Source organism: Mus caroli, chromosome 6 (genome assembly GCF_900094665.2).
Source record: "Mus caroli chromosome 6, CAROLI_EIJ_v1.1, whole genome shotgun sequence".
Classification (NCBI taxonomy): domain Eukaryota; kingdom Metazoa; phylum Chordata; class Mammalia; order Rodentia; family Muridae; genus Mus; species Mus caroli.
This window is the reverse complement of record NC_034575.1, coordinates 26,522,711-26,531,631: the sequence shown is the minus strand read 5'-3', so window position 1 is coordinate 26,531,631 and position 8,921 is coordinate 26,522,711. Positions and strand designations below refer to the sequence as shown.

At 41.6% G+C, this 8,921-nt stretch overlaps 1 long non-coding RNA gene across 1 annotated transcript in view; it reads right to left on the bottom strand.

Annotated features, from left to right (window-relative positions):
* Positions 1–8,921, bottom strand: part of LOC110295584 — a 77,075-nt gene that overhangs the window by 63,270 nt on the left and 4,884 nt on the right. The window contains exon 2 of the long non-coding RNA XR_002378104.1: positions 7,833–7,933. This is a non-coding gene — a long non-coding RNA (uncharacterized LOC110295584). The remainder of the gene's footprint in view (positions 1–7,832; positions 7,934–8,921) is intronic.

Sequence of the window (8,921 nt, the reverse complement as noted above, 5' to 3'; positions counted from 1 at the left end):
GGAGAGGGAGAGGGAGAGGGAGAGGGAGAGGGAGAGGGAGGATTATCAATTGCTCCAACTCTTAAGTCCAGGATCACCTGCCCAGAAAATGGTCTCATCCACAATTAAAATGGGTCTACCCACATCAATTAACATAATCAAGATAAAACACACACACACATACACACAGGGCATGCCCAGAGGCTCATCTCCCTTGTGACTCTGTCAAGTTGACAATTAGCACTAAACCTCACGGTATGTCAATGTTTTATTTACCTAAGAAAAGGCAAGAGATTATGAACTTATATACACTTTTGCCTATATGAACAATAAAATAATAGAAAGAAAAAGCATAAACCTATTTCAGTTATTTACCATAAAGAAAGAACACAAATAAGGCTGGAGAAATAGGTTTTTAAAGGGGGCAGGTTTTGTGGAAATGGAGAGCTATGGAAAGAATTTACACAATGTTCATAAATATTAAAATCTGGGTTGTATAAGAAAACCTAAGAAATGTGTCTTAGCTACTGTTTTATTGCTGTGAAGAACACCATGACCAAGACAATTCTTATAAAAAGGAAGCATTTAATTGGGGATTTGCTTACAATTGCAGACGATTGTTCCATTATCATCATGGCAGGGAGAGTGGAAGGCAGGCATAGTTCTGGAGAAGTAGCTGAGAGCTTTATGTGTGTCCTGATCCACAGGAAGCAGGAAGAGAGAGAGAGAAAGGCGGGGCACTGGGCTTTATACAGGCTTTCAGAATCTCAAAGCCCAATCCCCAGTGACGCATTTCCTCCAACCATCCCATACCTCTTAATCCTTTCTAGATAATTCATCAGCTGGGGACTAAGCATGCAAATACTTGAGCCGATGAGTAGCATTCCTCTCATTCAAATCACCATACTATGTCTTATGATTTGAATGTGCAATGTACTCACCCACTCATGTGTTTGAACATCTAACCTTCAGATGCTGCTGCTGTTCGGGTTGTGAGGTTTTTAGGCAGTGGATCCTGGCTGGAGGAAGTGATGGATGCCTTCTGGGGCAGGGTGGGCTCTCTGCTTGCCATCCCCACTGAACTGTAAGCAAGGGAGTTGTCATAGGCTCCTGCTACCCCAAAGCCACCTCTGCCACACCTTCCCATAACGATGAACTGTATCCCCCAAAGTATGAAACAGAATGAAGATCCTATGTTGCTTCCTGTCAGTTATTTTATCATAGCAATGAGAAAAGTAATGAATCCATGAGGCTATAGCTGGCAGCATAAACACTAATTATCAGTGTGAATTAACTGAACAATTCATTGTTGAAATAATAAAAGGCACAAACACATGTGTGGGTGGGAAGACACACACACACAGAGAGAGAGAGAGAGAGAGAGAGAGAGAGAGAGAGAGAGAGAGAGAGAGAGAGAGACCTAAACAGTTAGATATACATACCATGGGGAAATCAAAGGAGAGTGTCTATAGGTATGAGAAACCAGGATTTTTGGTGTGATAGAATAGAGGACAGTAAGTAAAAGTCTGTAACTCAAAAATGAAAAAAATATCAGAATAAACTTGCGGCATATCATTTTTAAATACATATTTAATGGCTCTGTCTATTGAAGAGACTATGAAAATTATAACAATGACTAGTCCAGAAACAAATTGGTCAATAGCACCCAGGTTATGGTATGCCTCAAACACTATCCATCCTGGCCAGAACAGCCCATGAGTAATGGAGCCAACTGCCAATCCTGCCGACCTGAGTCTGGTCTCTGGGAGTTACATGGTGGAAGGAGAGACCCACCTGACTCGCACAAGTTGTCCTCTGCCCTCCACATGCCCACTTTGGCACTTTCAATGCCACACAAAATATTTTTAATGTAATCAAATGCTATTTCTTGCTAAAAAGAAACCAGAATTTCTTGAAGTCCTTATTTGAGTAAATCCAAGTCAAAGCAGGAAATGTCATAAAATGGAGGCAGCATTTTTTTTCACAAGCAAAAAAAGCAAGCAAGCATGCATGCATGCATGCATGCATGCATGCAGGCAGGCAGGCAGGAGGCAGGCAGGCAGGCAGGCAGGCAGGCAGGCAGGCAGGCAGGCAGGCAGGCAGGCAAGCAGGCAAGCAGGCAGGCAGACAGGTAAGCAAGAGAGAGAGAAGCTCATACAGACTCGGGCACCAACTCAAGGACTGTGCTGGGCAAACATGAATGGTTTAAGCACAAGTAAGGCTGGCCATCACAGTGACTGGACCATGTCAGATTTTTGCTTTTAATTCACTGGTCACTTTGGAAGACATCAGAGAACAAAACTGACAAAGTGAAGGAGTTAAGTCCTCATTTTGCCTTACTGCAGTTTGGCGTAGGCAAGCAGGGCTTCTCCCTGTCAAGGTACCCCTGCTAATGAATGAAGAAAAAAACAATAGAATCAAAGTATTGCCACGTCGTCTCGCCCCTGGTGAATGAATACATCAGTGTAATAATGACTAATGTCAGCTAATATCATAAAAGGAAAATGAGAAGAGCAGACACTGGGAGATTCCTGGTAGCAGTATGCAAAATAACCCATCAGATGCTCTTAAAAAGACATCTTAATCAAATCAAGTCTGGGACCAACTGCTCATTTACAGGTAGCAGAGGAAGTGGGAGCAGGCTCACGGATGCGGTATGAAACCAGCAGGGCACAGACATCGGAAACAGGCGACAACCCACCCACTTCCTCAGCAGTCACACACAAAGGCGAGCCGGAGGGAACCTAGATAGCAAAGGACATGTTAGTGACTTGTAACTCATGAACCTTCATCAGATCAGGTTACAAATGAAAAACCTGTAAAGGCAAAAGAAACAAGGAATCAGAAAAATGTGGAGACCAGGTATTGAGAAGATTCATGAATTGTTTACGTTTTGGGTGGAATAGTGTATGGTATGTTTGAAAACTGGATTTTAGAGACGCAATCTGAAATATTAAGAATGAAATTAAATGACTTATTTGTCTTTTGACAAAGGACAATAGGTAACGGCCTTATCAGATACAGCTTTTCAAAATAATCTGAAAAAAATAAAGAAACAGGATGAAAGTATAAATGAGACTAGATTAGCCATATTGAATCTAAATATGGGCCTTTAGGAGTTTGTTATAGTTTTAAAGAAAGACATGTCCGACTGATTCATAAAGACCTAGTAAAAGAAACAGAGAGTCTGGAGAAATGGCTAAGTCAATAAAGTGCGCGTGGTACCAGCATAAGAGCATGAGTTTAGTTCCCAGCAGCCACATAAGAAAGTCAGCTGCAATGGTGTTCAACTATTACACCAGTGCTGGGCTGAGGAAGGAACCAGAGGGTTTGATAACCATCAAATCTAGCATCAGATCTAACACTGACTCAAAAAGTAAGGTGGAGAGCTTGGGAAAGATAACATTGACCCCACACCTTTACATAGACATACATGTTTGCATACACAGCTACATTTCATGTCTATGCACACACACACACACACACACACACACACACACATGAAAGAAGGAAGGAAAGAAGCATAGAACAGGCAAGAAAGATACACTACGTAGTTGAGTGTGGTGACACATGCCTGTCACCCCACTCTTGGGAAAAAGAAGCAGGAGGACATTGAGTTCAACGGCAGCATTGATACCTGTCAAGACTTTATCTTAAAAAATAGGACACTTGAGGTAGGCATGGTAGCTAACATATGTAAGCCCCACTCTGAGGAAACTGAAGGAGAAGGTTTAACACCAGCTCAAAGTCAGCTTAGGCTAAATAGTGTGTCCCAGGCAAACCTGGGATACAGAGTAAAACTCTGTCTCAAAAACAACAACAAAACAAACAAACAAACAAACAACAACAACAACAAAAACTTCACTGAGCATTGTGTGGTAATGTACACCTTTGATCCCAGCACTCAGGTGGCAGGTAGATCTCTGTGAGTTCAAGGCCGACCTAGACTATATAGAGAGTTCTCTGAACATCCAGGGCTACATAGAGACCTTGTCTTAAAACAACAACAACAACAACAAAACTCAACAAAAAAATAAATAAATAAAAGTGAATGCATACCCAAATAAGCCAGGAATTTGTATAATTAGTATACTAAATGTAAATAAACTGCATGATGGGTCAAGCAAAAGTCAACTGCTATCATATTGTATTTTTAATAAAATATAGGGGCTGCTTTCAAGATACATATCAAAAATAAGGTTGTCTTCAAACCTTATTTATCAAAGGGAAACGGATTAAAAATTGTATAATGTAAATGTTTGTCAAAGAAAACTACTCTAGTCACACTAAGCTAGAACAAAACCATTTTTGATGAATGAGACACCAAAATCAGGCCGGCAGCTGCTTCAAGGAAGTGGCCATGGAAGGAAATGTAAGGGGGGGATACGCACACAGGACCTTCAGGGTGGCTTTCCATTTCCTGGTTGGTGGACACTCGAGGCTCTTTTCATATTCTCTGCCTTCTGGTATGGCTTGAATTTTTTAGTTTCACTTTTATTAACTTCTTATTGTGAGATCATCACTTATCCACAAGAAGTGGTGAACACAGCACAGCGTGGTCCCCTCCATCCTTGGTGCAGTCCTCCCCACAGATTCTATAAAGATGATGCATATTAAAAGGACAGCAGTGTTGATCCATGCAGGTGTGAGGTTTCTCAATCAATTTGCCAAATGTGTAGATTCCCATCTGTAAGTGAGAATTTTGGTTCCTTTAAAAAAAAAACACAGAAATATTATAAAAATGTGTTTTCATTTTTATCCAGACTGTCCACAGCAGGTGACTATGATTTACCTTGTGTTCTAGCAGGTCTGTGATTTTGCCAGGTGCAGATAGTTCCTGTGATTGTGGGACCTTTGGAATTCTGGGGACTCTTGGGGGCGGGGGAGAGTGTATAAATGCTAGGGCCCAGAGAGGGTGTGAATTGGTGATGGTGGTTGGTGGTTGGTTGTTGGTGTTTGTCGTTTGTTAAGTATTTGTGTGCAAAGAAGAAACAAAAAGAAAAGCAGGTCAGCAGCTACTTCAAAGAAGTGGCCAAAGAAGGGAACGTAAGGACATGCACACTGGAGCTATATATCTTGACAGCAAAATTTCTCCAAGGAACTCAACGCCCTGAATCACCAGGAAGAAATCTAATGATAGCTTTACACTCTTTCACCCCTATCCTTTTTTCTATTGTATCTAGTGTTGGGAGGTTGAAAGGCTAGAAGAAGAGGAGTGGAAAAGGGTGGGGGAAAAGAACCCACAGAGTAGCAGAACGGCTACAACCCTCACGGCCACAGACAGAGCTGTTAAACAACCACAGGGCTTTCCCTGGTGGGATACCCACAGAATGGCAGGTGGTATCCCAGTCCCAGCCCCTAGCAACTGTCACTCCCCGAAGTGCTTGTCACCATAAACTCTAATACAAAACTATCATGGAGAGTGCAACCTTTTGAGACAAATGTTTGTGCCTTGAGGTCACCCAAGTTGTTTCACAGATGAACTGTTCTTTGCTGTTTCTGAGTAGCTGCCCATAGACTGTGGACTTATTCACTGAGCTATTGTAGAACATTCTGTCTCATATGTGTCTAATAGAAACAAAGCCAATATAAGCAATCACATTGTGTGTGTGTGTATGTGTGTGTTTGTGTGTGTGTGTGTATTTAATTTTACAGGGTGTAATTGTGTTGGGTTATATAGGATTCTTGTTTTTCAATCTTTTTCTAAGTAATTCTACCATTTTACTTTCCCAAAAACAAAACATGAGAGCAAGTTCCCCACATCCTCGGCAGCGTTTAGGATTGCAGTTATTGATACCGTTTATCTGAATGGATCTCATGGATGTGTGATGACAATGTTCTCAGTGGCATTTCTCTGACAACTAGCTATGCTAAACATTTTCCACACACTTGTTTATTGTCTGCAGTCACCTGTGACAAGTATCATTCCCAATCTCTTGCCTGATTCCTTGTTTGTTTGCTGTTTTGTTGAGAGTCCTTAATATAATCTAGATATGACTTCTTTGTCTGATATATATGTAGATGTATATTATGTATATATATGTATATATATGCATATGTGTGTATATACATATACATACACACAAGCACATATATGGCTTGCAGATGTTATTCACTGCTATATCTTGTCTTCTCTCTCCCTTCACAGGATCTTGTATGGTGCCAAGTGTTTTTATTTATTTGGATGAACTTTTGTTTATCATTTAGTATTCCTTTTGTAGATAGTGCTTTCGTGTTCTGTCTCCGAACTCTTCTCAAGGTCCTACATTGCATCTCAGTGTCTCACAGTTTTTAAAATCACTTTGTTGTAATGAACTCACTAATTAAATCATCACAGAGCTAGATCCTAGAAACCACCCATTCACCCAGTCCCCAGTTCTATGCCAGGGAGCCTCTATTCAGTTAGGTGGTCATTCTGAAGCCATGGAGAGTTAAGCACGCTCTCACTGTCAATTGCATTTGTATATATGCTAGCCTATAATATATACATGTCTATATGTAAAATGCTATAAGTGTAGGTGTGACTACCACTTAGAAAGGAGACCAAGAGAGGGTGATAGTGGGTGGTAAGGATGGACAGAATGCAGGCAACAGACAAGGGAGACCTAACCTTTCCTATTTGAGGCTTCCAGAGGCCTCACTGTCAACTTTACTTACATTATGGAAAAATCTAAAAGTCCTAACCAAAGATCATATAGGCAACATATGTGAGCTGTGAGAAGAGAATCTAAAGCTAGTTCTCTTCCTGGCTTTAACTGTGTCTTGACTTTTTTTTCTTCTGTTTAAGTGACTAAGTCCATAAAGGTTTTATGAATTTATGGTTTACATTTACATCTGTAATCTATTTTAGCTAATGTACAAAATGGATCTTGTGGTATTATGTCAAGGTGTTTGGGGTTGACAGGATTTCGTTTTATGCTTTGCTCCCTCTGTCAAATTACTTTTACACTTAAAAAGAAAAAAAAAAACCCGGTGTGTCAATTAGGAAGAAATTAAACTGTTTCAAACAGCAAAGGACATGACCATCTCCGCAAAGCTTTCCAGGATCTTTGCAACCAAGGCTCTTAGAGCCAGCGAGGGAACTCAGCAAAGTCGCAGGGACAATCTCGGTGTTCCAGAATCAGTGATAGCTATTTCCACTAGCAATGGAGACATGGAAGCCAAAAGTAAAGTTATGGAGCTACTTATGATCACTTAGGCATGAATCGAATGCATGGCCTGGATGATATTAGACAAGCGCTGTGCCACCGAGCTAACCCCCAAGCCCTTGTGTTTGAGACACTGGTCTCTAAGTTACAGTTCTCCCTCTTCTGCCTCTCTGGTGCTGGGATTTTTAGATATGTGCCCCCATGCTAGGCATAGGCATATTTTTTAATCAGCATAAAATAGACTTCTATGATGAAAGCTACAAAATATGAATGAGATAAATCAAAGATATAATTAAGTTGAGTGACACACCGTGTTCATGAATTGGAAGACTCGGCACAGTAAAGACATCAGTTCACCAAACAATATGTAGGTTTAGTACAATTATTACCGAAGTATCGTTGCTGCCAGCTTTTTAAAAAAATGTACTAAAGCATTTTTTACAGATTACAGCTGAAAATATGTCTGTGCACATATACACATGTGTGTATGTAAGTGTAAGATTGGACTTCCCATCACTAAAATACTGTTGTGCTTGGGTATTTATAGAGGGAGGCTGGTTAAAAAAAAATAACTCCTCTCCTTTAAGTTCAATTAAGGTCAATTTACATAAAATACAAATTAGAACCGCACAAGAAATGAAGTCTACAAGCCACCATAGGTCAGGCCTTTGCCAGTTGGAATTTTCTTCCTTCTTTTGCTCTCACCTGGGACCCACCTGGGGGACTTGACTGTCCTTGCAACTGCCTCTCGGGATACATGAAGTCATCCGGTAACTGCCATCAGTCTCCTCTTGGCCCCTGCCAAGCTAAAAGAGATCAGCCATCTGATTGGGCCATCTGAGATCCACAACACCCTCTTTGCTGCATCTTACCCAGCCAAGAACGCCACTCATTCTACTGTCTTCCAGTGGTTGCTCTCAGCCTCCAAACTCCCACAGGCACACAAGAGTCCCAGTCTTAAGCTGAAGCACCCGTCAGCATTCACCACGGATACCCTCATGGGTGTACTCTCTCCCCACAAATGTGTCTAGACGTCCATGGATATCAGCAGAGGGAAGTAGATTAAAAATTACCTGCGAGTGAACAGGGAGGGCACGGAGCTCCGCGTGGAGCCCCATTCTACTGCTTGTGGGAGCGAGGGAGCATCTGGAACGTTTTGACTGTGAAGCCATTCACAAGTCAGTGCGACAAAAGAGCTTGTGGAAAAGTCCAAGTCCGTTAAACATCTACAATTATCAATATTGAGGAACTACTTTGGATAACTGATCACCCGAATATAGCTCACCAGACCTTGCCACTCCTGCTTCAATGAAGAGTTCTTGATGCTCTGTGAATACTTCTCCCACTGAATTCTCCTATTCAGACGATCTTCAAGGGAACCTTAAACAGCATTAAATTCTCTATATAATACAACCAATACACGGGGTGCTGACTTTACTATCCATTGCAGATAAGATAAATTATTAATAATAAATCCTGAGTGTGGGCCACCCCAGCCCTCTCTGAACACCACGTCAGGACAGACTAGCCATATTAGAAGGTGATCCACAACACCCTCTTTGCTGCATCTTACCCAGCCAAGAACGCCACTCATTCTACTGTCTTCCAGTGGAAAAAGTCAAAAAGTCATGGCCTCTGCTTTCTAATGTCTTACTAAATTCTGGTGACTGGAGATAAGAGGTGTCACATAAAAAGCCTACCTCCGCCGGGCGTGGTGGCGCACGCCTTTAATCCCAGCACTTGGGAGGCAGAGGCAGGCGGATTTCTGAGTTCGAGGCCAGCCTGGTCTACAAA